At 45.5% G+C, this 26728-nt stretch overlaps 1 protein-coding gene across 4 annotated transcripts in view; it reads left to right on the top strand.

Annotated features, from left to right (window-relative positions):
- Tln2 (talin 2) overlaps positions 1-26728 on the top strand; it is a 428435-nt gene that overhangs the window by 160392 nt on the left and 241315 nt on the right. For all 4 annotated transcript variants that reach the window (XM_050125928.1, XM_050125904.1, XM_050125914.1 and 1 more), the window contains one exon: positions 17472-17544. The gene's annotated coding sequence lies outside the window, so the exon portion shown is untranslated. The remainder of the gene's footprint in view (positions 1-17471; positions 17545-26728) is intronic.

The following is a 26728-nucleotide window of genomic DNA, read 5'->3' as shown; positions in this document are numbered from 1 at the left end:
CGAAGGAGAGACACAGGGACAGTAAGGCCATAGGTGACCGCCTCTAGGGGTTCTGGAAATTAGATCTGTGACACAGCTTTAAGACATTTCTGCCTGGTAGAGGCTTTTAGGGGATCTATGCTAATGGATGTTTAAGAGCAACAATTAACATACCACTTCATAATTAATTATGGGGCATTGGCAACCGACAGGGGTTTAAATTTCTTACATAGCCAAATGTTAATTTGAAAAAAAAAAAAAACACATGAAACTATTTTTATTGGCCGTGTTTGCCAGGCAGCCTCTTTGACCTGCAGCTGTCCTGAGTCACCTTATACATGATGGTAGTGTTCTCTAAGCCAAGTGGCTCCTAAGTATCTTCACATCTTAAGCCAGTATTTGCATGTCTGCCTCACACAGCAGTGACCAGCAGCTGAGAGGGAGTGTGGAAATGCTTCTCCTGGCTTCTAGAAGATTATAGTCCTTTTAGATTGCACTGCTAACGTCAAAGCTTTGGAATTGGACCCCAGTGCTGTTTTTCAGGCATGGGCACCTCGTTCTTAAAATTTTAGGGCTCATTTTCTTCAGCTGTAAAATGGGAATAAAGTTACATCTTTGGGTCACTGTGAGGGAGAGCCAGGCAGTGTGCAATCTCTGCGCATTTGTGGTTTGTGAGGCTGCTGCTGGGCTGCCAAGGAGCTATGGAAGGTGCAACATGGCAGAAGGTTCCATTAGGTGAGATGGGGTATATTGCGTGCTGCTGGGTAGTACTGGGTGAAGACGGGGGTACACATCAGAGAGTGGGCTTTGTATGAGCAGGATGTTGATCGGGCATTGGTGATGTGCCCAGGAGTGACTCACAGCAGAACCCAGGCCCTTTTGGAGCCTTCATTCTGAGGAGAGGGACTGGGGTGCACACCCTGTGGAGGCAGCAAAATCATTGAGGTAAAGGGAGTCAGGCAGGTTCCAAAAACACGAGCCATTTAACTAGAACCCAAAGGTCTTATGAGTGCCTTGGAATGGGCGGTCACATTGAGGAGGATGGAAGCATGCCCTTATGAAGGGATCGTTCTCAAAACCCTCCAGTGACAGTGGCTAGCCTTGGGAATGGGGCATAGGTTTTTCCTTTTTGTTTGGTTGAGGCAGAGTAACCCAGCTTGCCCTCAAACTCATGGTGTATCATTTGATCGATCACCTTGAAATTCTGAGCTTCCTGCCTCCACCTTCCCAGGGCTGGGATTACTGATGTGGTGCTGGGGATCAAACCCAGATCTTCCTGCGAGCACTCTGCCAACTGAGCTTTAATTTTTCTTTTTGAGTTATTTTTCTCTACTTGTAATAACTGTGCATTATAGAAAACATGTACAAAATTTAAAAGTAAAAGAAAAATAAACAGCCATAGCTCTACTGCTCTGGCAAGCGATGTCTTTTGACTAACTTCCTTTCAGAGTCCCCTCTTTGCTCATGGAGTTAGCCACACTCTCTTACTTCTTGGGCTAAGTGCTCCCTCTACTAGTACTGGGAAGCTGCCTGCCTTTTCATTGAGTGAGGGGAGGGTGTTTCTCAAGTTCTTATAAGCAGTATTTTTCGGATCAGATAATGTCCATTTGAGAGTATAGAACCAGCTGAACTTAGGCAGTGCGCCTGCAGGTCGTGATGCTGTTTTCAAGTCCTCAGAGAAAGGACCTGCGCATCCTCCTAGAGGACTGGGCTTCTGCATTGGGTGACTTCCTGGGGGTGAGGTCTGCAGCTTGCACTCAGGGTACTGGGTATGGTCAAGGATGTTTAAAATATCTTCCCAGAGCTCTTTCCTAAAACTGTACCTGCCAGAAAGATTTCTTAAGCCTTTGTGGGACTTGGAGCTGCCTGGGCATGGGAGGGAGGGTGGACATACGCAGTAGGAAGAAGGCAGAGAAGTCAGTGGGTAGCAGTTGCCTTGGTTTTTTTGAGGAGGACTGCCAGCAGGCTGCTTTAAAGTGAGCGGTGTGTGTGTGTGTGTGTGTGTGTGTGTGTGTGTGTGTGTGTGTGTGTGATGGCACCCTACTAACTGGAGGTGGCCGAGGGAGATGCTTGCACTGAAGAGGAAGGTTTTGCAACTTGAATCTCCTTCTTTCCGTGTCCTTATGTTACAATTCTGCTTAAATGTCATTATCCCCTATCAGACTGAGTTATCTGAGCCCATGATCCAGACATTAACATTTTATGTACCTTAATCGTGTTTAATTAAAGCCATAAATATGGGCATGAGAGGAAAGGGGGCTAGGCAGGAATGTACCTTGGACAAGGAACTGTGACCTCTGGCCCAGTAGGACTTCCACTGGAGGAAGGGAGCAGGCCACAAGGAGGGAAGGGGACAAAAGCTTTGGCCAGGCAAAGCAGAATCTAGTTAGTAGTAGGGCCTGAAGACACAGAGATCTCTGTTGGTAGTTCTGGCTTCTCTAGTGACTGCTGGGTTAGCTGGGGTTAAACATCAATATCATTCCTGCTCATTTTCCTTAAGAAGTATGTTACTCAGGGTTCTCTAGAGGAATAGAACACACACACACACACACACACACACACACACACACACTGAATTTATTAGAATGTGTTCCAGGCTGTGGTCTATCTAGTCCAACAATGGCCATCTACCGACAGCAGGTAATCTAGTAGTTTAGTCCACGAGGCTGGATGTCTCAGCTGGTCTTCAGTATATGCTGGGGTCCCGGATAAGTAGGCTCTAATGCCAGTGACAGTATGGACTCGGTAGGTAGCGAGAGCAACCTTCCTTCTTCCGTGACCTTTATATAGGTTGTCTGTAGAAGGCGTTTCCCACATTAAAGTTGGATCTTCTCACCTCAAAGATCAAAATTAGTTAGAAGTGGATCTTCCTACTTCAAATGATTTAACTAAGAAAAAACGTCCCTCACAGGTGTGTCCAGCCTTTTGGGTTTTAGTTTAATTCTCGATGTAGCGAGTCAACAACCAAGAATAACCATCGCAAGTGGTATGCTCACAAAGTCACTCTCTCTATTCCCTTCCTCCTTTGCCCCTTTGCTTGCATCTCATCCTGAGCTCATTTCTCTCTCCGTCCAAATTTAGCATTGTCCTTCCAACCCACCCCATCTCTTTTGTAACACTGAGTGGTTATTTTGGGGCCTATACCGATAGGTAGCAATTTGAAGGAAGGGCAGGTTACCATGAAATCTAAACTCTCAGAATTGCCGTCAGGGCTCTATGTGGCCTGCAGGCAGTGCTTGGTAAATGTCTGCTGATAGTCGCTTATCCGTGATCCACACTGTGAGGCCTCCCTGCCTCAGTGAACCACATGGAAAGGCATTTCTCTGGGGCTGTGCTCTGATTCAGGACACAGGTAACCCTGTTTCTTTTGACTGGGCTGTGGGGTTGCCCTTTGGATGACGTATTTGATCTGAATTCTCAGAGCTCCTCTACGTCCCACCCACCTGAGGTCTTCAGGCCTGGAGGAGAAAGCCCCGGGGAGAAGCCCACCGGTGCCCTGAGCTGGCTCTTCTGAGAGCCCAGCACTGGACGACAGCTGCAGTCTTATGACACCAGTTTAGCAGAGGGAGGCTGTTCCACAAGTGTGATCTAGGCTGGATGCACATGTCTCGAAACGCAAAGGTGCCAGACGTAATCAATGACCACCAGAGGTGTCACAAGCCAGTGGCTTCCAGGTCTTACGAGCTAGAAGAATGAATTTCTTGGTCATGGGAAGGTGAGCTCAGGAAGGAGTTTCATTATAGGATTGGAGGTAAGAGCCTGAGAGATAGAAAGGCTCCTGTATAGCCAGAGTGGGTCCCAGAAAGTGGGGTACCATCACGGGTCCTCCCCAAGGAGTTAATAAGGCTTTCATGAATGGAGATATGGGGGTGGGGTGAGCTAGTCAGTCAGTGGAGTCTGATGACAGTCACTGACCAGCGATCCGCCTTGTGTGGTGGCTGCCCTCCTCGGTGGCCCTTCTGGAAAGGCGGATTTCTTAGGGTGGACTACTCTCCTCACTCTGCCTGAATTCTTGTGGCAAAGGGGAACGGCTCTGTATCCAGTGTAGCTCAGTGGCGTGTGAGAGATTTTGCGGCCATGTAGGTTAGCTGCACTGAGTGAGTCACTACACTCACCACGTTAGCATTCAGTGTCTGTGCGTGGAAACAGCGTGATTGGAGTGAGAAGCTGACTGTGGTCAGGATGCAGGTGAGCTGTGGGCTATGGAGCAGAGTTCATTCTCAAAGTCTCGCTACTGTGCAAGTCTTGCTACAGTAATTATGCACTTTTCCTTCTTGCCTTCGTTAGGTTGAAAACACTGCTTCAGTTCTTTGGTGATGACTGTGTCTGTCTTCCTCCTTTTCTATATTCTACGTTTGTTGTTGGTTTCTCTATACTTTTGTTTTCCTTTTATGATGGCTCTGCTGTGCCGCTAAACGTTAACAGTATTGCCTTGTGCCTGCCTGTAGGCATGGTTAGTAATCGCCCTCTTGAGAGGCTGAGGTAGTTTTAGAGTCCCCTTCTTGGGTCGTCTTCCCCTAGCTGCACATGGGAGAAGGTGCCAGGCCTTTGTGAGGCTGTATCCCAAGTGTGTCAGTAAGCAGTTGGTTTCGACTTCACCAAGAACAGAATAATCTTGGGTAAACATAGCCGTTGGAAAAAAGCAAATATTTGTCTTGGCAGCCATTGTCCCTCAAGAGTCTGGCCTGTCTTTTGGGCAAACTAGGAGGTAGGCCAGAAGGCATGGTATTGAATAGTACATTGCTTAAAAAACCATTGGAAGTGTTTGAGTTAAGTAAGGGCATATAGAAAGCAGTGTCCCAGGGGCTGGAGCCTAATGGTAATTCCAGGTGACGGCAGAGGGTTAGAAGTTCAAGGTTATTCTCAGCTACACAGCAACCTGGTAAAAAGCTTGCTATGCAGTTATTAAATCCTGAATTTAATCCCCAGAAGTCATGTTGAAAAAAATTGTTTTTGAGGGGCAGTGGTGGGTGTACATCTTTAATCCCAGCACTCGGGAGGCAGAGGCAGGTGGATCTGAGTTCGAGGCCAGGCTGGTCTACAGAGTGAGTTCCAGACAGCCAGAGATACACAGAGAAAACAAAAACAAAACAAACAAGCAAAAAAAAAAAAAAAAAAAGCAGGGGGAGGGGGAGAAGAGGAGGAAGAAGAAAATTCTTGGGCCAGCAGTGTGTACCTCTAATCTAAGTCCTGGGGAGGTAGAGGCAGATGGATCCCTACGGCTTTGCTGGCCAGCAAGCCTGACTTAATTCGTGAGTTTCTGATCAAGGAGAGACCCCATTTCACAAAAGTTGATCGAGGAAGACACCAAGTCAGTCTCTGGTCTCTACTCACATGTATCACACACAGGTGCGTGTAGGCATCCATACACACACAGTGCCCTAAGTGAACATGCACACACACACACGAGGACACACAAGGAGACAATATCCCTTTCTGCCTCCTGCTTTTCTCTTTTTTTTTTTTTCTATCCTCACCCACCCTAGCAGCTCTGAGAACTTTTTCCCTCTTTCATCTCACTGGCTTAAATGGGGCTTCTTAACTTTACCCGTTGGCATTTGAGTCTTTCTCAGCCTTTGTTGTATGGGAGCATCCTGTGCAGTGGGTGGTACTTGGAGCCGACCTTGGCCTTTACTCTGCTGGCGCCTGTAATAATACCCTTCCCCAGTTTCAGCTTGCAGAATTCCAGAATGTCCCCAGATATCCCTGGACAGAGGGTACTACCCTTATTTAAGCACCCCAACTTAAGTTGGCCCTCCTCACAGTGGTCAGTGTGATCCCAGTGGCATGGAAGGCCTGAGGTTGGTGATGATTGTGGATCCCAGCACGGGGGTGGGGGTAGTCTGTGTCTCTCAACCTTGACTCCTGTTGAGAGTCAGCTTTTATCCTAGCAGCAGTGAACTTGGCTGCGATGTGACTCTCACAGAGGCATGGGTGGTTAGTGATGATCAAATCCACGTTAGCCGTTGCCTTTCAGGGCAGGCGTGGGCTGTTTCCCCCTCGGGGCTTCTTGCCTTTCTGTGATAGCTTTAAACAGGGCATGCTAGTCACAAGGAGGATGCTCCAGAGATGAGCCTGACACTTGGCACCTCCAGGGGCAGATCCCTCAGCTGGCCAGCAAAGCATAACAGGAGTCTATTGCCCATCATGCCTGTGAATCAGTCAGACTCACTTTATGTCATTGGAGGCCAAGGCGCCGACCTTTGATGGCAGTGTGTTACTGTGTTTGGGCAGATGTAGTTCCTGGGCCTTCTCAAGCGTGACTACACATATGTTCCGCCGGGCAGTCTTGCTGCTTTAGAAATATGAAGAAAAGGCTCTGCCCCAAAGGAACTGCCAATCTGCTTTTAAGACTTGAGCGTTGTATTCCTTTAAAAAAACATCTTGGAGTCTAAAGTTGTCACAAAAATATCTCCCTGCCTCAGTTACTTAAAAATGAAGAATTTCTGGATTGAGGAGATGGCTCACTGGGTAAAACAGTTGCCATACAGGTATGAGGAATGAGGTCTGGACCCCTGGTACCCACATAAAAAAAAAAGCTGGTGGTTGTGGAGGCTGCCACTGTAACCCAAAGACTTGGGAGACAGAGACAGGATTCCTCTGGGCAAGCTGGGCAGTTAAACCTGGCAGAATCAGTAAACGCTATGTTCGGTAAGAGACCCTGCCTCAGTAAATAAAATGGAGTGATAGAGAGGACACCAGGCATCAACCTCTGACCTCCACATGCATGTACATCCACCTGTAAGCATGCCCACACAGACTTGTACCCACATATATACAAATTCCTTATACACATGATTTCCATTTTCTGTTGGCTTCTCTTTGTTTTCCTGCTGTTAGCTTTTCCTTGGAAATTTCAAATAGACTATGATAATCCCATGTGCACTCTGCATTGATTGTCCACGCATGACCTTCTTGTTTGATCTTGAGCCCCCACTCAGCTGATGGTTTTGAAGCTGAGCCTGTGTACCACAGCATTCTGTCTGTTTCGGGGAGCAGCTCCAGAAGATTGAGTTTCTTTTCTTCAGTTTAATCGTCACTGCATGTTGTCTGTCTGTCCTTCAGGCCTCTCATAGTGTCTCCCCTCTGTATCTAACCAAGGCTCCTGCTGGAGGGATACTGGAAATCATCTTTCATTCTCCTTGCCTTTCACATGCTAATAGGTGAAGGTACTGCACCCCAGATGGGGTCTTTCTAGATCTGATCTTCCGCTTATTCTCTTATGTTTTTCCTGCTAAGTTCTCTGGCTTGACACAAGGCCCAGCCTTCTCTGTAGGAAAATGCTCAACCGTTAGGTGCCTTTGCTTGCCTGATGGCTCTTCTCCAAGTGCCTGCCCTTAGCAGGTTGCTGTCTGGCCTCCACCCCTTAGAGGAGATACCACCTTTTAATCAGTGGTATCAAACTTTCCAGTGGCCTCAGACATGTATGTCACAGTGTTGTATCTCTGGGTCTATGTTTCAGCTGTGAACAGACCAAACCAGAGTTCATATTACCCATAGATGATTTTAAAGGCTGTGTCTTTTCCTTGGTCACTGTTGGCCTGGCTGGGCTGGGAGGGATATTTGCATGAACCCAACTTCCCGGTGCCTCTGACTTCTGCATTCTGTTCAATTTGCTGTTTGCCTTCCCTTCTTGACCTAGGAACTCTGCCCCAACTTTCACTGTTCCTCATTTAGCTGATGCCCCTCTTACTTGCTAAGGAACTGGTGGTCCCTTCTCACAGTTCTCGTAATACAACCCAGAGCTAGACATGGTCTCCCTAGAGACTGAGTCTGTCTTGATATGTCTGCCTTCACTCTACCCTTCAACTATGCTGTGATGTCACCGCAACCACCCCATAGAAGCTTCTTGCAGTCCTCTCCCTCAGTATCCTGATTTCTCTTTGTTCTTTATTTGCTCTCCTCTGAATGATTGTAGCTTCCCCTCAAGCTCTTACCTTAAGCCCTTGGAGGTGGCAGGCAGTGTGACCTCCTCTGCCTTCAGCTTAGCCTAACACTCTGGATGCACCATTAGAGGTCAATGGCAGCTCCCATGAAGCCCCATAGTCTTGGCCTGACCCTCTTCCCATAGGTATCCTTCCTTGTAGGTGCCTCTGTATATCTGTGCTGAGCTCCCTGCGAGGTACCTGTAGCATCTCTATTCATAGAGTACTCTCCTCTTTTCTGCTGGGGACCACACTCCCAGAGAGGACATGTCTCACTCTGCAGATGTTCTAGGCTGGGGTATGAGTGCCGACTGTGAGAGCATTTTGACTCTCTTCCACCTGCTTGGTGTCTCTTTTCTCTCTGCACCTTCTGTGGAGTCTTGCCCTGCCCCAGTCCTGGAAGCTGTTACCGACCAAAGGAGCCCTTGGGGAAACCGGGCGATGTGTGTGCCTCCATCCCTTTCACAGATGAGAACACTGCACAGTTGGGAGCAGGGGACTGCATTGGCTCACAGACAGTGCTTAATGTTGGAAACTGACAGGAGCCCAATCAGGCAGGTGCTGTCTGATTCCTGCCTAGACCCTTGATTCCTTCCAGAAGCCCCATCCTTGACCTGGGGTCAAGGAGCTTTGAGACCAAGCATAGCTGAAGTGATCCTAGTAGAAGTTGTTTGAAGCTTCTGCCTGCTTCACTTCTCACTCCTTGAGGTACACACCATCTGCTTTCCTGGCTCCACTGAGTTCTTCTGGGACTGTTCCAAGGTCTCTCAGAAATACTCTGCACGTACTGGATGCTTAGGGTCTTTGGGGTCTTCCTCACCTAGAAACGTTCAGCTTGAGAGCCCTTTAGAAACAGTTTAGTGTCTTAGGGGATGGAGTGGATAAAATGTTTGTTGTGCAAGCATAAAGAACCAAGTTTGCATCTCCAGCATCTGTGTAAAAAGCCAGATGTAGTCCTTGTCTATAGTCTTGTACTGGGAGGCGATGGTGGCATCCCATGGGCTCCCTGGTTAGCAAGTCTAGTCTATTGGTGAGTTCAGGTTCAGTGGGAGATCCTGTCTCAGAAATCAAGGTACAGGGCAGTAAAAGACAGCAAACACCACCCTCTGGGCACTTTATGCACATGTGTGTGCACCCATGAAGGTATTCCCCACACACTTATGCACACACATACCCCACATGAACACATTCAAATACACAAACAAAATGCAGTTTCTGAACTTGTGTGTATGTAATTCGTAGTTGGCCTTTTGTTTAGTTGAGGTATAAAGGCATAAAATCATTGCAAACATGAACATCATATGTATATTTCTGTATGTACATAAATATGCAACTCATGTATATTCACACCTACAAATGGAAGGAGAGGGGGAAATAGGAAATAGGGGGTTCTCAGTGAAGTGGTCTAGATCTGGGTTTCTGAAGTCATCTAAAGGGAGGTACAGTTTCTTTTTTCTTCTCTTTAGGGGAGTTGGGAAAGCAATAATTTTCTTTTAATTGATTAAAATACCCTTTATTCTTTGCCAGGTCTTACCGTATCTTGATCATATCTGCCCAAAGCCCCACTCTCACTTCTTCATCCCTAACATGTCCCCCTCCTGCCTTCATTTCTTCATGTCCTTTCCCTTGTTCTTTCATCCCCTTTATTTTTTTGGTGACCCATTGGTTCCTGTTAGTTGCCTGCTAGATTATCGGCTGATCTTGTGGGTTTGATCTTGCACAGGGAGCCAGAAGAAAGTGATGCGTGACCAGCCTCCTTTCTAGAGAATTCTCAAGCCCTCCGTTGTCTGATGGTAGAATGATGATTTTTTTTTTCCCCGCTACATAGTGTGAAACTCTAAAATCCCAAGTCCACATCAGTCAGGTATACTTTTATCCTATTCTGATTGCAAGATAAAAATAAATAAATAAAACAACCAAACAAGAAACATATGGGAATTGCTAAATTAAAAGAATATGAAATGGGAATTGCTTTCCAAGTAGAATAGCAGTTAAATGTTTCTTTTTGACACAGTCTGGAGAGATCTCCCTGGTGGTGATGTCATGTTTCATGCTCAAGGTAACTGTGATTATTTTATTGGAATATTTTAATCTTTTTTCTTAGTTAATTTATTTATTTTATATCCTAACCACAGCCTTCCCTCCCTCCTCTCCTTCAACTCACTCCTTCTTTCCTCTACTCCCCCCTTAATCTACCCCTCCTCTGTAATTGCACAAAAAGGACCAGGCCTCTCTCGGGCATCAGCAAAACATGGCATATCAAGCTGCCTTAAGACCAAGCACTTCCCCTGTATTCAGGCTGGGCAAGGCAATTCAGTATGAGGAATAGGTTCCCAAGAGCCAGCCAGGCCGGGCGATGGTGGCGCACGCCTTTTATCCCAGCACTTGGGAGGCAGAGGCAGGTGGATCTCTGTGAGTTCGAGACCAGCCTGGTCTACAAGAGCTAGTTCCAGGACAGACTCCAAAACCACAGAGAAACCCTGTCTCGAAAAACAAACAAACAAACAAAACAAAACCAAGAGCCAGCCAGAGCACCAGGGACAGCCCCTGCTCCCATTGCTGGGGTTCTTACATATAGACTAAGCTACACAACTGTCACATGTGTGCAGAGGACCTAGGTTGGTCCCATGCAGGCTCCCTGGTTGTTGGTTCAGATTCTGTGAGTTCCCCTGAGCCAGGCTAGTGGTTTCTGTGAGTTTTCCGCGCCATGTCCTGTCCCCACCCCATTTCTTACAATCCTTCCTCCCCTATCTCGGTGTTTGGCCATGGGTCTCTGAATCTGCCTCCATGAGTCACTGCATGAAGACTCTTCAGTGACAACCGGGGTAGTCACCGATCTAATCACAGGGGATGGCCAGTTCAGGCTATGCATCGACTGATGGAAGAGTCTTAACTGGGGTCATCCTTGTAGACTTGTAGAAGTTTCCCTAGCATTAGGCTTCTACCTGACTCCTTAAAGCCCCGCCCTCTTTCTAATCATCTCTCTCAGTACTCTCTCCCTCCCCCAACTCCCAACAGGATCCCTCAAGTTCCCATGCCCACCTTCCCCCCTCCCCTGTCCAACTAGGAGATCTCCTCTATTTCCTCTTCCTAGGGAGATGGATGCATCCCCCTTGGGCCCTCCTTGTTACCTAGCCTCTCTGGATCTGTGGATTATAGCATAGTTACTCCTTTCTTTACAGCTAATATCTACTTATGAGTAAGTATGTGGCATGTGTGTCTTTCTGGGTCTGGGTTACCTTACTCAGGATGATTTTTTTTTTCTAGTTCCATTCATTTGCCTTCAAATTTCCTGATTTTTTAAAAAGATACTTTAAACTTTAAATCATAATGAGAAGTGGTCAGAACTGTTTGGGCAAGCATACAGATTAGTTGAAGGAATCCCACGTGAATCAATTTTCACGTCTGAGTCATCCTCACATGGTAGTGTTGATGGAGGTTGACTGGGTGGGGCATCTTTGCTCCGTGTGAAAAAGAATCTGAATCTAGGGAAGGATTATCCCAAGGATAAAATGCAAAATAGAGATAGGTCGGACAGTCTTTAAAAAGTGAGCTTAGTAATTTTTTTCATTTTAAACCAATGCACCTCAATTATACTTTAAAATATTTAAAAAATGGCATATTCCTATTTGAGCCCCTGGAGCCCTGCTTTTCCCCCCTGGGCATGATCTCTGCGGGGAGAACTCCATGTGAGGTCCGCACCTGGGCCATTTCGGCGCCCGAGTCTTGTTTGCCTTTTCCACACCTTCCTGTGTGCAACAACAGCAGAACAAATAAGTTGCCTGTGGTTTTATTTAATGAATATCAAATCAAATCTGTATTTTCTAGGTGCAGGCATCATCATTTTGATTAAAAACACTAGTTTCACACGGCTCCGTGGTGATTTTAGTATTGCACCCTCCCACTCTGTCTTCCCAAGAGAAGACTCACAAGGATGGTGACCACCTACCCCACTGTGTATTCTGCTGCAAAGCTGAGGCTTAGGTTAATGAATGGCTGAGAGCAAAGGCGAATGTCTTTTAGGGTTTCGAGGTAAAGTAGCTTATTTAGTAGAGTCTTTGTCTTCCAGGCTTTACTTGTTACATCTCGGAAAGCCTTTTCGAGATGGAAGAGAAGACATAAATGTGAAATAGTATGTTTCCCTAATTGATAGACCAACAAGGAGAGAGCCTTTTCAAAGGCACTGGGTTTGTGGCAGAAGATTGAGCATTTATTTGATCAGTGCTTAGGTAGGGCTTCTGAATTAGGAGACTTTGAAGTACAAGTGAGGATCCTCAACAGAGAATCTGGTACTCCGATTTTGATGTACGCAGCTTGTCTGTGCAAGACTCCATCCTGACCCTGTTTCCTTTAACCCTGTGAGGCCCCGTTGTGGGGAGTCATTGCCCATATAAAATGTGCATATAAAGTTCTCAAACACTCATTACCATTTAGTGTGTTTTAGGAACTGAGCTGAGTCTAGAAATATAGGGTAGGCCACAGTTCCTGCCCTCAGTCCTTCCAGATTAGACACTTAGTAAAATTCATCACCATACTGTAAAGGTAGGAATTAAGAGTCAATCAATAAAGATTCCTTTTAAGAAGGTGGACTGTATGTGCAGATCCTATAGGGGCCAGAGAGGGTAGACTCCTCAGAACTGGGGTTGTAAATACCTGTGAGGCACCAAGTGCTAGGCAAGTCCTCTGCAGGAGTCCTCTGCTCTTAGTCAAGAAGCCACCTCTCCAGCCTGACTAGGTTTTTTTGTTTGTTTTGTTTGAAGATTTTTCTGGAGCCTTACTTCTGGGTCTCACCTTCCCCTTTGTCTTGCAGAGGACAAGGTAGTCTTATTTCTAGTCTCCTTGGAATAGTTCTTCGCTGAGATTCTCTTGACTCAGACCAGCACCCAGTCTCTGGCTGGACAAGTTAGTGAGGGGAAGTCCGGAGTAGAGAAACGGCCTCTCCCTGTGTAGTCAGACACCTTCCAACCTAGCATAGCTGGGCTTTGCTTATTGACCTACCTTTTGAAGGAAAATATTTCTAGATTTCAGCACAAGAGCAGGCACGACAAGGGACAGAAGCTGGAGACAGTTGGAAGAGTTTTAGTCTGAAAACAATTTTTCTTTTCTCCCTTTGATTCTTGCCATTGCTGTGTAGGGCTATCAAAGAATCTTCGTCTTACTTCTTCTTGGATTTTGTGATCTTGAATGACAGTCAAGAATGCACTTTGCTCTTTTTTTGAGTTATTTATAATGGATTTTCTCCTCTGCATAGTCTTAAAGCCTTCAAACTGGATAATTTGGGGCTGCACAATACTTGGGTTATTAATGCCACAGACAGGCAGGCACATAACAGGGTGGTAGTGTCTCTGCGAAGGGTCCAGCCCCACGTGGCAGGAGGAAGTGGGGAGAGTCTGTGCCACACGGTGTATGAGTAGTTCATCTTCTGTGTGTACAGTAGAGCTGATTCTGAATGAGGTGTGAGAATGGGGAGGGAGAGAACCTAGAAAAATCAGGTCTTGTTAGTTCTGGTGGTTTCAGGAATTGTCAAATTTAGCCCCAAACCGGGGGGGGGGGGCACTTTATAAAAACACAGCCCTGGCTAACAATGCCCTTGCTTGTGGCAAATAGGGAGAGCGTGGTAGTAGCTTTTGTACTTCATGAATGATGTCTTCACACAACGGGCCACGGTGACGGGACGTGGATGATCAAGTGCTCCTGTGAGGAAAGTGGTCTTCAAAGAGCTGGAAAGAGCCTTACTCAGGTTTAACCAGAAGTATTTTAGGGCAAGGCATGTAGTTCTGATAGAAAGGGCTTGCCTGGGTCCTATCTCTAGCACCACAAAAATCAAACAGAAGTGTTTTAAACAGATAGCTGTGCCTGCAGAAGGCCTGTTCTGTGTCAGCATTCTCTGGGGACCTGTTAAGATCAGACAGTGAACAAGAGTCTCTGCCGTAGACTGTTTCCATCTCTGTATCGAATGCCTGCTGCTCAGATAAACTCCGTGTGGCTGCTGAGCTTTGCTGGCTGGAGTAACTGTGTGTTCACCTTGAGTCTGCCCTTTCCACCACTGGTTTTAGTACAAAGCAGAAAACTTAGACCCAGAGTTTAAGTTTAAGGCATATCCATGGCAAATGGCTAGGAAATTGTTCAACTGAGATCAAATTTGTTCCTCTTAGCCACTATGCTAATGCCTTTTCTAAACGCAATGTTGAATCCCACAAATCTCTTGTTTTTTTTTCCCATGTGCACATGAGTATGATGTGTTGTGTGCTTGTGTATGAAATATGTTTTCCATGTGTGTGGTTGTGCATGCACATATAATTGGTATATGGGAACCTTTCCTAGTTGGTTCCTGTGGCTGTGATAAAACTCTATGTTCCAAGCAACTTGAGGGAGGGTTTTATTTGGCTTAGACATCATGATAACAGTCTGTCACTGAGAGAAGCCATGACAGGAACTCTCCCCTAGGAACCTGAAGGGAGGAAGTCAAGCAAAGACCACAGAGGAGTGTTGCTTGTTGGGTTGTTTCTTGTGGCTCACTGGCTTTGCTCTTCCAATCAACTCTGGATCACTTGCTTGGGGGTGGTACCACTCGCAGAGGGCTGAGACCCTTTAATGGGGTAAATGCTTTTGGACCAGTCTGGTGGACACATTTTCTCAGCTGAGGTTCCTCTTTCTAGATGACTCTAGCTTGTGTCAAGTTGGCAAAAAAACTGAACCAGCACAAGGCCTGAGGTTGATTGTCAGGGTTCACCTTCGATCAATCTCCACCTCTTCTTTATCCACTGAGGCATCGTCTCTCAGTCAAATCCAGAGTGTGCTCTCCGGCTTGCTCTGCGGATCTCCCATCAACACCTCTTAGGATGTAATTATGGAAAGGCCACCATGCCCACCTGAGGGTTCTGGGAGTTCTGAACTCTGATGGTCATAGTCATATGCTAAGTACTTGAACCTCTGAGCCATCTCCCCAACCCCATCTCACAAATCTTAACACATCTCAAGCCCCTGTGTGGACTGGCTTGGCATTGGGCAGGCTACCTGGCTTTGGTGGCCTGCAGGTTTTTCTGAGCTGTGCGTAAGTGTCATGGCAGCTCATCTCTGAAACAAAAGAGGGGCTCTAGTCTTTTGTCTTATCTTCTGCAGGCAATTTCCAGGGATAGAAGGGCAGCTAGCTTATAAAGGGGGCTAATTAGAAATAAGATTTAAAGACAGCTCTGCAGCTAACCAGGAATTATGGCTTTCTAGCCTAAGATCGTAATTACGATCTTAGGAATGCTTGTATGATATGTAATCTTTAAAAATAAAGCAAAGAAAAGAATACATTTATTTTCCAGATGTAAAGTGAACATAATGGGCCCATTGTGGGAATAAATTTCTGTGTTTTGTAATCTCAGTGGAAAAAAAAATTATTTAATATGTGCACGTAATCTGATGAAGACAAACCTGTGTGGTGGCTAAGCGTACTTACGCTAGAGAATGCTTTAACAATGGACCGTCTCACCTGGATAAGCGTGGCTCCTTTGTTTCTGTTCTTATGCAGTTTGTCTCTTCACAACTCTCACTGCTAATTAGAAATTAGGTGGGACTGGAGAGGTGGCTCCGCAGTTGAGAGAAGGTGTGGCTCTTGCCTATGACCTGCTCCTACCCCATCCCTATGTGATGACTTCCTACTATCCTCAACTTCAGCTCAGGGGATTCAATGCCCTCTTCTGACCTCAGCGGCACGCACATGTTGGTACTCATATATACATACATGTAGGTAAAACACTCAAACATGTACAAAGTAAGTAAGTCTAAATTTTTTTTTTTTAAGATTCTACCTATTTTGTGAAATCACTCTTTGCCCGTGGGATCCTAGGTCGGAGCTGGCCTGCTAACTTTAGCTGGAGGTCACAGACATTAGATGAATTATAGGTGATTAATCTTCACTAGAGGGTCACAGGGCTTAGTATATTCCCTTTCCGACAAACTGCTATCATATTTCTTCATCTTAAGGAAAACTACTTGCTTTATCTGTCTTAAGGGGACTATTAATTTCCTTAAATTGGTTTGTAAATTATGAACAGCAACTTCTTTGTCTTGTGTGTAATTAATTTTTTTTGACAAAAGGACCAGTGAAAGTTTTGTCTTATTTTTGTAATTCATCTATTAATATCTGTGTGTGTGTGCGTGCACGGGTGTGCATATGCACACATACACATGCATGAGCATGTGGGTGCCACTAGAAGAGGGTATTTGATCCCCCTGAAGCTAGAGTTACTTACAGGTGGTTGGTTGTACCTGCCCCATGCGGGTGCTGGGATCCTAACTCTGATCTTCTACCAGAACAGCAAGCATTCCTACCTGCCTAGAAGCTACTTTAGTGTTTTCTTGTTGATGTAGCAAGCCAAATTTGGTTGTGAAAGAAAATTAACCCCAAGGGGAGTGACCTTAATGGGAGTCGTGGCCTTGTTGGAGGATGTGTTGTCACTGTGGTGGTGGGTTCTGAGGTCTCATATATGTTCAGGATGCTACCCTGTTTTTCAGACCACTTCCTGTTGACTTAGTGAAGAGATAAAAACTCTCCCCTCCTTTTCCAGCACCATGTCTGCCTACACACTTCCATGCTTCCTGCCAGGACGATAATGGACTAAACCTCTGAATTTTAAGCAAGCCACCACAGTGAAATGTTTTCTTTTATAAGAGTTGCTGTGGTCACAGCAATAGAAACCCTAAGACAACAAATATCTTAGTCTTTTATACTTTCAGATTTTGCTCTCATGTTTCAAAAGACCTTTGTTATCCTAATATTCTAAAATATTCAGGCACATACTCCTCTAGTAATCATTTCGATTCCATTTTAGATCATGTTTTTGTAAGTTGAGAAGACTTGTAGAATCCCTACACCCACTTAATAAATCCCCATAATTTATTAACCCACTTTTCATTCCTAACCTGGACTTGATGACATGTTCCTGTCTTTTCTGAACACTGCACTTCTCCCCTTGCCTTGTTGATTCACTGTGACCAGGCTGTTTTGGTAAATCTGTACTTGATGGTGTTTTTCTGCCTCTTGTTGGGTTTCTACTGAGGTGTCAGATGGTGAGCTCTTGGGGGGGCTGGGGCTCAGAGTGGACATGACAGAAAGATGAAACAAGAAGGACCTGCTTGATAAACGAGTCCCAGGAACTAAGAAAGCAAGAGATGGACAAGACAAGAAGGATTTTGTATGCTCACGGGGGAGGGCGAGTTGGGGGGGGCACTGCGTCTGAAATTGGTTTAGACATGGTGCAGGAAGAAGGACACATTTATTTGGTTTTTTGTTTAAATTCAAATCCATTAAAGCCTTCCTAACGCAGAGGAGGGGAAGTGTTCTGCCTCTTTGCCAGCGGTAATGTAATTTTGGTCCTTGCTTAAGTGTCCTGGGACCTCGATTCCCTGTCGGTCTAGCAAATTCCCAGCACATGTGGTGTGAGGAAGACCCGTTGCTTTCGGAGTTACTTCCTTTCGTTCTTAGTGTGGGGAAAATGACCAAATGTATAGACGTTTTACTCACAGCCTCGTGTCTGAATCAGTACTTGTGTCTAATGGCTTTTCCCATTGTTCTAGGTATTGCTGCTAGAAGCTTCTCACACTCAGGATCTTCTCAGCGAAAGCGATACTGCATAAACTGAGAATTTAGGTAAGTCTTTTAAAACTGGATGCAAGAAAGACTGTTTAAAGAAAACCATTCTCATTTACCAAGTCTTGGGGACAGGGACATTTGTTGATGTCCTCCAAAGCCTGTCACCTGACACCTCCCCTGTGGTCCTCTCTAAGGCCTGTGTGCTGTAGCGGATGTGCAGAATTTCTGGTCCTGGGGCCTGTTTGCTGTTTGGCTTCCTCCCCTGAAGGTTGGGTATATGAAAAGGGATGCGGAGCTGGGCATTTCCTGTACCAGGTCTTCATGAATCCACATTCATCCCCATGGTTTGCTCTGTAAACACTTTTAGAGGGTGAAGATTATAAGCACTGGGTAAGGAACTAATCTAGAAACTCCGTCGTCTTTGTAACGAAGTCCTGGGGACTTCGGGTTGTAAAGATGGATGTGGGATGGGAGGAAGTAAACATGAATTACAGGTAATGGGTTTTTCTTTGGCTGTGCATGGGACAGATCCCAAGTGGTATGCTTGGAAAATCTGCAAGGGGATGTGGGGACACACCTGTAGATTCTGGTTTGCTGAGTTTAGTCTGACAAGGTAAATCTAGTCTGACAGCCCTTAAGTAGTGTCATGGGCCACCCACTTTGTCCAGTTCTGGTTCTAATTGGTTGATGGCCTTGGGCCAGGTCATTTATTCTCTGACCGTTGTCTATCTCCATCTGTGAAGTTTGTAGGATAGCCCAGGCTAATTGTTTATGGGCTTTCAGATATGGAGCAATAGCAAAACCATGTTAGGACGAATTTATAATATCTTTTTCAGTGAATACGAGCAAAGCTGATGATTGTTGAAGCTCAGTGGGTTGTGGGAATTCTGTGTGTTTATATGTAGTCCTACTTTGTGTCTGGAATTTTTCATGTTAAAAGGTTTTCACCGAATAATACTATCCTCTGCTAATACCATCTTACAAAAGAATGATTATTTTGATACTGAAAGAGTAGGGACAAGGAGTGGTGTTGCACACCTTTAATCATAGCCCTTGAGCCAACCAGATCTCTGTGAGTTCAAGGCCAATCTGGTCTACTTAGAGAGTTCATAGCCAACCAGGACTATATCATGAAGCCTTTACCTGTCTTTAGCGAATACATATTTAGCTTTATAAAAATGACTGGCTTTTTCACAGCCTTTTCTAATCCCTTCTCTACAAACCTGTGACCTTCAGTGGAAGACTCAGAAGCGCGGGCGGGACAGAGGGCTGACTTTGGTAGGGCCTAGAGTATTGGTACGCCCCCAGAGCTGTGTCCTTTCTCTTATTCAGGAAACAAGGTATAACCTATGTTGACATTGTCTGCATTCAGAAAATGCCCTTCAGCACACGTGAGTGAACTAAGAGACCTTCGATGTCAAGTCAAAGCGAAGGGACTGTTCTGTTGGGAGCCTAGGTAGAAATGGCTCACTTTTAGAAACGTGGGAATCTGTGGGCTGCACTGTGGTCAGTGCAGAAACGGTGACAGTGTTGCTGCTGGTCTGATGAACGGCCACAGCAGCTCCCTCCCCAGTGTGGTGGGGCAGCTCTGGACGGCTGTATGAATACGTATTTCAGGAGCGTACGGTGGGGGGAGTGGTTACCAAGATCTTCACAATGGTGAGCCCAGCACCTGGCCTCCAGGAAACCAGTTACCCCTAGTATGAGGAACTCAAGGCTGGGTGTAGGTCAAGGGCATAGCTAAGAGTAATGAACACTCAGCAGTGTGGTCCTGAGTTCCTCGGGACAGGGAGGAGCTTCACTGAGACATCGGATGTGAAAGGCGTATGCTTGGTGGCACTCTGTGCTATGGGCTGTAGAGAACACATGCTATGTTCCTGTTGACTTCTTCTTGGACTGTGGGTGGGTTGTTGTTGGTGGTGGTGGTGGTGTGTGTGAGTGTGTGTGTGTGTGTGAGTGTGTGTGTGTGTATGTGTGTGTGTGTGTGTTGGAGATGGAGAAACTCATGGCAGGGATTGCTAATAGACAGGGAAGTCACGTGAGGGACAGGCACCCTTCCCTTACTTCGGAGAGTACTGAGATGCTGTGTCGTCCCTGTCATTTAGGGCATGGTGGCTCAGTCCTTTGTTCTTCCTCCTCCTGTGAGTTCTGGCTTATTTTTCTGCTATCAGTACAATTTTCAGAGAAACTCAATGAAATTTGACAGACTTACCTGGCTGTTTTCTGCCACGTTACCCCAACTCTTGGCTTACTGCCTGTTGGTTATGCTTCAACTCTCAGGCTCTACTCCAAGAATACATAGTCACTGCCCTTTTCAGGGGTGAAAAGGGCTATATCAAACAATAGTGGGAGCACTTGTCTTAAATGTGTAGTAATTCGAAAGTATATATCCTAGGTGGGGCTTTTATTTTGACATGAACCAGGGGAAAGGAAACGTGCTTTAAGGGATCTCTGGACTCCAGATTGGAATAAAATTTAATGAATGAACAACAAAACCAATCAATCATGTTCAGAATTTTTTCAGAAGAGCAGGACGTTCTGGGTGAGATCTTGTAGGGATGGATGGTTAAGAACTGGAGACAGCCATATCACAGAAATCATTTTGGGGTTTCAAAGGGTCCTTTGTAAGCACACAAGTACATGTGCATGTATGTGGGGAGGGAGATGCTGATGGATGGGGTGGGCATGATAAATGACTAGTCTAGTTTTGTATTTAATGGCTCATGATGTATTCTGGATTCGTGTGTCAATGCAATCTGTTGTTATCTCTGTTCACTATAAGCGTATAAGAAAATATTTAAAGCGCTATCTTAAATTCAGAAGAAATAAAAAGACATTATTTTGGACTGTCTGGGAAATTTCCAGTTCCCTTTGCTGTTTAGTGGAGGATATTCAATCTGTAAAATTCAAAGTAGGACCAATGTAGATTCTTGGTGTTCTATACCAGTCCCTTAAAGGCTATGACGTCAGCAACGATAAGCTGTTCCCGTGATAACTTTCCTTCATTAAAGATGAAATCAGTTATGCACTTTCATCTTCCCAGCATGCTTCGTCTATTTAATTCTTTGAGTTGCTTTTCCTGGTGACTTTGGCCACCATTCCATTGCTTGCCCTCCACAGGCCACTGAGTGACTGACGCTCCTCGCTAGACCAAGGTTTCCGCACGTTGCCCTACTGCCGTTTCCTAGTACATGCTTTCAAACAGAAGCAGCAACAGCTTTTAGATTGATTGACATCCCATTGAGATGACTCTTGCCCTCAAGACTGATGCCCAAAATCTAATCCCCAGGACCCCATATGGTGAAAGGAGAAAATAGTCTGTCGTCTCTGAACTCAACACACACTATGGCACGTGTGTATCCTCGCAAGTACACCGACCCATACACACACAATCGAAATTAATCAACAGGAAATAAAGAAAGATTAACTCACAATGTAACAAGATGCACCCTTTTCTTGAACTTGTGGCTAATTATGTCTGCCCATGTTTTTCTTTTGAAGTTAAAAAATTCTAAGGGAGCCGGGCGGTGGTGGCGCACGCCTTTAATCCCAGCACTCGGGAGGAAGAGGCGGTGGATCTCTGTGAGTTCGAGGCCAGCCTGGTCTACAAGAGCTAGTTCCAGGACAGGCACCAAAAACTACAGAGAAACCCTGTCTTGAAAAAAATTAAAAAAAAAATTCTAAGGGAGAATTTAAAATTTGAGCCTTTTCTAAAAATTGGTTGGATTTTATGGAATCAGTGGCTGTTTTCAGTGATTTTGCTTGTATTTGCATAATTCACTTTGGAACATGAAACTGGAACTAAGAATCCAGGGCTGGAGAGGTGGCTCATGAGGACCCGAGCTTGGGTCCCCAGCACCCCAGGTACACTAGGGAGGCAGAGACAGAGGGACCCTGGAGCTCAATGTCCTGCCAGCCTTCACACTCATGTGCAGACACAGGAACATGTACACGCACACACACATACAGATACAAGAGATCACGCGTCTCTTTAGCTGTAAAATTTGAAAATTCAAATTGATCCTGAGAGTTAGCTTTCCAAAACTGTAAAAACAACTAATATATTTGCAGAACTGAAAAGTGATGTAATACAATTAAAATAAACATACTTTAAGGTCACCTACAATAGCATCAATATCTGAATATGTTGACAAAAGCTGAGAAAAATTCCATTGCCGTGATGGAAACAGTGGCCCCATAGGAGACCTTAAAACAGCCAAGTCCAATTGTTGCATGGCTTAAACATGGGGTGAAGTATTGGGCTGGAGAAGTAGCTCAGCTGTTCGGAGCCCTCCCTGCTTTTCCAGATGACGCAGCTTCGGTTGCTAGTACCCATGTCAGGTGGCTTACAACTGCCTGTCACTCTTGCTTCTGGGGAACTGACACTCTCTTCTGACTTCTGAGCACTAGTCCGGGCATGTGTGCACATGCACTCACACGTGCATGTGGGCACACACACATAATTAAACATTTTATGTGATTCAACATAAAAATTGAATCACAATAGACCTCATATAGCCAAAGCAATCTTGAGCTAAAAGAATATACTTGAAGGCACCCCACTTCCTGACTTAACCACAGATCTTTATTGGACCAAGAATATGGTAATGACGTAATAACAGGTAGAACAGTGAACAGAATAGAAAGCCCAGAAATCGATGCATTTGTGGTCAATTGATTTAGATAGTTGTGCCAAAAGCACACAGTAGGAAAGGGGCAGTCTCTCTGATAGTTGGGGTTTTTTTTTTAAATTTTTTAAAATATAGCTATGAGGGTGTCAGATCCTCTGGAACTGGAGTTACAGCCAGTTGTGAGCTTCCATGTGGGTGCTGGAAATTGAACCTGGGTTCCCCTTAACATCTGAGCCATCTCTCCAGCACCTCTAATAATTGATCTTAGACCTAGTGGATATCAATACACAATACAGAAATATGAAACTATGCCTTTATCTCTTGTCACATCAAAGGTTAGTAAAAAATGTATACTAGGGGTATAGATTAGTGGGTAGAGTTCTTGTAAGTATTTTGAAATCCTGGGTTCAAACCCCAGCGTTTCAGAATTGGTATTAAAGGCTTGAAGATCTGAGTCTGTGAAATTACTAGATGAAAACAGTGAAAGAGGCTCTGAGACATTGTTCTGAGCAATGGGGTTTGGGACATGAATCCCAAAGCAAACCTAAAAATAGCAGTAATAGACAAAGGAGGTCACATCCGACCAAAAGACAGCAGAGGAGCAACAAAAGCCTGAAGAGGGCTGGCAAGATGTCCTGGAGAGTACAGGCACTTGTCTTTGCAAAACTGACAGCCCGTGTTCAGGCCCCAGAACCTACCTGAAAAGCTGGGTGTAGCAGTGCACATCTGTTACCCCTACACGCCTAAAGAGAAAAGGGAGGTGGAGACGGGAGAATCTCCCAGAAGCTCCCTGCCTTGCTGGTCTGGAGCATGTAGCAAGGCAGGAGCAGTAAGACAGTCCACGTCACAACAGGAGAAGGAGAGAACTGCCTTCGGCCCCTGTGCATGCGCTACGGCGCACAAGGCCAAGTTAGAGGAGAGCTTTCGGGAGCCAGTTCTTTACTGTGGGTTCTGGGTTTTGAAAGCAGGTTATTAGGTTTTTATCGAAAGTGCCTTTGCCCACTGAACCATTTTGCTGACCAGGCAGTGTTATTCTTTAGAGCCAAAATACAAAATGTATATGTTATCACATAATGAATAGGTTAAGAAAATGATTTATAGGTACACAGTGACATGCTTGTCCTCCCTTTCAAGAAGGTAATTCTGTCTTTCAGCAACTTGAGTAAATCTAGAGAGTGTTGCATGAAATGAAATAATCCAGGCACAGAAAGAAAAAGACTACATGTTATTTTGACACGGGATCTATAAATGTTGAGCTTAAAGTGTAGAGCGATGACTGACAGCTGCTGGGGGCCCGGAAGCTGTAAAGGAGTGAATTCATGAGATCTCTTATAGAGTATGATAGCAACACTAATGATGACCTTCTGAGACTGATAAAAGAATTTGTGTTATCACCACATACAAAAGCACATGATGATGATGCATGTTAATTACCTCAATGTAACCATGAATATATATTTAAAAATAATACATTTCATGAAACGTGTGCCATTTACGTGCTGATTAAAAACAATAAATTAAAAACCATTTCACTGTAAATTGTTTGTCAAATTATTCCATATAAATAACTAAAAACAGGAATCATTTCAGAAAAGCTGATGAAGTAGTTTAGCTTAGTGTCTTAGCTGGACATGGTCACAGAGGCCTGTAGTACCAGCGGTGGGAGCCTGTGTGGTCCTGCTGCTTTTTGGTGAATATTGTTGGTGTGTTTGGTGATTCTCATGTGTGTATATAATATGTTGTATCTCTTTTCACATTATTGGTGTCTGTCTGCTCTGTCTGTCTGAGGACGGCATGTGGGTGGGTGCAGGTGCATATGTGTACATGTAAAGGCAGAGGTCAGCTGCAGGTTTTGTTCCTTGAGTGTTACTCACATCACTTTTGTGAGACCAGATCTCCCACTGTTTCGGCGCTCAGTGATCTAGCTAGGTTGCCTGGCCCCAGAGATCTGCCTGTTGCCTTCTCCCCAGCACTGGGATTACAACGATGGGCTACCACACCTGACTTTGTCACATGCGTTCTGGGCATGAAACTTGGGTTCTGATAGTCACAGCAAGCATCTCGCCAGCCCCTCACTTGATCAGTTTAACGGCTGTTTCTGGGTGTCTTGTAATCAATCCCTTATCGGCTCCTTCCTCTCTTGGCTGATTCATGTTTCAGGACCTCCCTGTCTCCTCTGATTGCTGTCTCCTCTGTGCGATTTCTTTGTTTACACCAACCCACCCCTATGAAATCTTCCATTTTAGGTAGTTATATCTTAATTTTACATTCTTAGGATTGGAGATATATGTATGTATTGTAGCTTGACAGGCTTTATTTGTTGGGTTTTTATTGGGCTAGTGATTGACTCTAGTGTCTTACGTATGCTTAGCAAGCCCTCTACCACTGACCTGGATCCCCTTACCTTTCTCTTCTGTTCTTTAATTTCAGTTGAGCTTGATTCAGCTCTTAGTTCTTAATGTTAAAAACCAGTAAGCAACATTTAACACAATTAAGTAAATACTGTCCTCATCAGAGCATGGTGGTAGCCTGATGCCTTGGCCCTTCAGTGGAGCGTGGCTAAGTAGAGAGCTTTTACACTGCACTAGCGGTCTTGAATGCAGTCTAAAGTTTCCTAGGCTCTATCCCCCAATCTCCCTTCTGAAAAAGCCACTTTGTTCTGATCTCACTCCCCTGACCCTGAGTCTAAGAGGGTTGTCTAGGCACACCACCAAGCAAGCACTGGTGTTTGGGAAAAGCTCCTCTCCTCATTGGATCACAGGTCAGGGTCTGTTGTGTGGAGGAAGCAAGCACCTGATATTTAAAATTCACCACAGTTTACTGGGGACCTGAGGTGTTAGACACAAGGTCCTGGAAGCCTGGTCCTCACAGCCACCTGCAAAACAGGTGCTGTGTCTGTCCATTTTCACACACAGACATGAACTATGGGTGAATCGCGAGAACCTTGGGCTGAATTGTTTCTCAGGTTCTGGGGCCGCCTGGGCATGGCCGTGCGCTGTGGCTCCACAGGCTGCAAACACCTCCCTGTCAGTGATGGGTTTTCCTGTGCTTTTCATAGCAGACCTCTCTCCTACCTGCCATAAGAGTCTGCTCCACCCAGCTTCGCAGGCTTGTCCCAGAGCCCATCTTACAGAATCCTGCTCCAGCCTGGACTTGGGGAACATTCATTTCCACTCTGTTCTTGCGATGATTTGAGCTGAGAGGAGGAGGAGCCACCCGTCCTTCTGGAACTTGGCAAAAGTGCTTTGTCAGCGTTTTTTTTCTGTTCAGAGTCTTTCCAGCCCCCGTCACAAACAAGCTGCTTTGCAGCCAGCCTCAAGCGCTTCTAGGTTCCTAGTTACCTGGAACGGATTCTAAACCGCTTTTATTAAAAGAAGGAGATAGATGGTTTTAAGGTCTTTTTTACCACTGGGTACAGCACACCATATTTTCTTTAGTTTATTTACCTCAGAGAGATGAGGGATGATTCAGTCTCCCTGATGAATGATGTCTGGCTCTCGGTGCTGAGGCTGTGCAGGACTCTCAGCTCATTTACTGTCCTATCCCTGTGGACAGCTGGCGACAGGCTCATGGGCTCCGCACTTAAAGCTAGAGCGAGGACTGTTCTCTGCATGGCATCTCTTCCCTGAAAGCCGGTTCAGAGGAAGCAAACTCATGGACAGACATAGGAAAGTGGCCTCAGAGGGTGGGATGATGTGAGTCTTGTTCCTTTTTCCTGATGTTCACAAACACACTGCAGAGCAGCGGGGTCTGTGAGTGGCAGTGAGCAGAGAGAGGAAGCAGAGCGGACTAGGTTTCCAGAAGAAAGGAACCTTTGTAGTTCGTGGCTGCAAGTTTCACCTGGAACGAAGTCCTGAGGTGGGCTCTTTAAGTCTGGTCAGGCAAGGGCATACTCCATCAGCAGCAAGATTTCAGTGTGGTAGCCTCAGGCTTTAATTGGGGGGGGGGTGAGCTAAATTTAGTAACTGAGCAACTATCCCTTCTAGACAAATACACATTTCAGAATTGCTTAGGAGGGCTGAGAAGATAGCTCAGTAGGTAAGAGTGCTTCTCTGCACTGAGAATCCCCAGCACCCAGCACCCAGCAAAAAGCATGGCCCTGCTTGCCTATAACACCTATGCTGGGGGGCGGGGCTCATAAGACACAGGAGGACCACTGAGCTTGCTGTCCAGCTGGACTAACTGAAAAACAGAGAAGGGAAAGGATCGATCAGAGGCCCTGCTTCAAGGGACTAAGGTGCAGAGGGATGAAATAGGTTGCCTGGCATTCTCCCTTGACCTTCCTATAGCGCACACAGGTAAGTTCTCTCACACACTGGTATGTACAGACTCACTTATACACTACATACCTGTATGTATTGCTCTCTGTGTCACACACACACACACACACACACACACACACACACACACAGTGATAACGCTGAAACTTTCATCTAAATATAGTCAGTGCATCTCGATTTAATATTTTTGTTGCTGCTCAAGCAGTCTCATAACTTAGCCAGTGGGAACTGATCCAAGTTGATGCTCACTTTCTTTGAGATGACTCTTGCACGGTTTGCATCTGTCTGCAGATTCTGCTGTGACAGTGACTGATGTTGCAATCCCATTTC

This window comes from Alexandromys fortis, unplaced genomic scaffold (genome assembly GCF_014885135.2).
Source record: "Alexandromys fortis isolate MF-2015 unplaced genomic scaffold, M_Fortis_MF-2015_v1.1 scaffold_22, whole genome shotgun sequence".
In the NCBI taxonomy this organism is placed as follows: domain Eukaryota; kingdom Metazoa; phylum Chordata; class Mammalia; order Rodentia; family Cricetidae; genus Alexandromys; species Alexandromys fortis.
The sequence above is the reverse complement of the archived record's forward strand: the minus strand, read 5'-3'. Positions and strand labels throughout refer to the sequence as shown.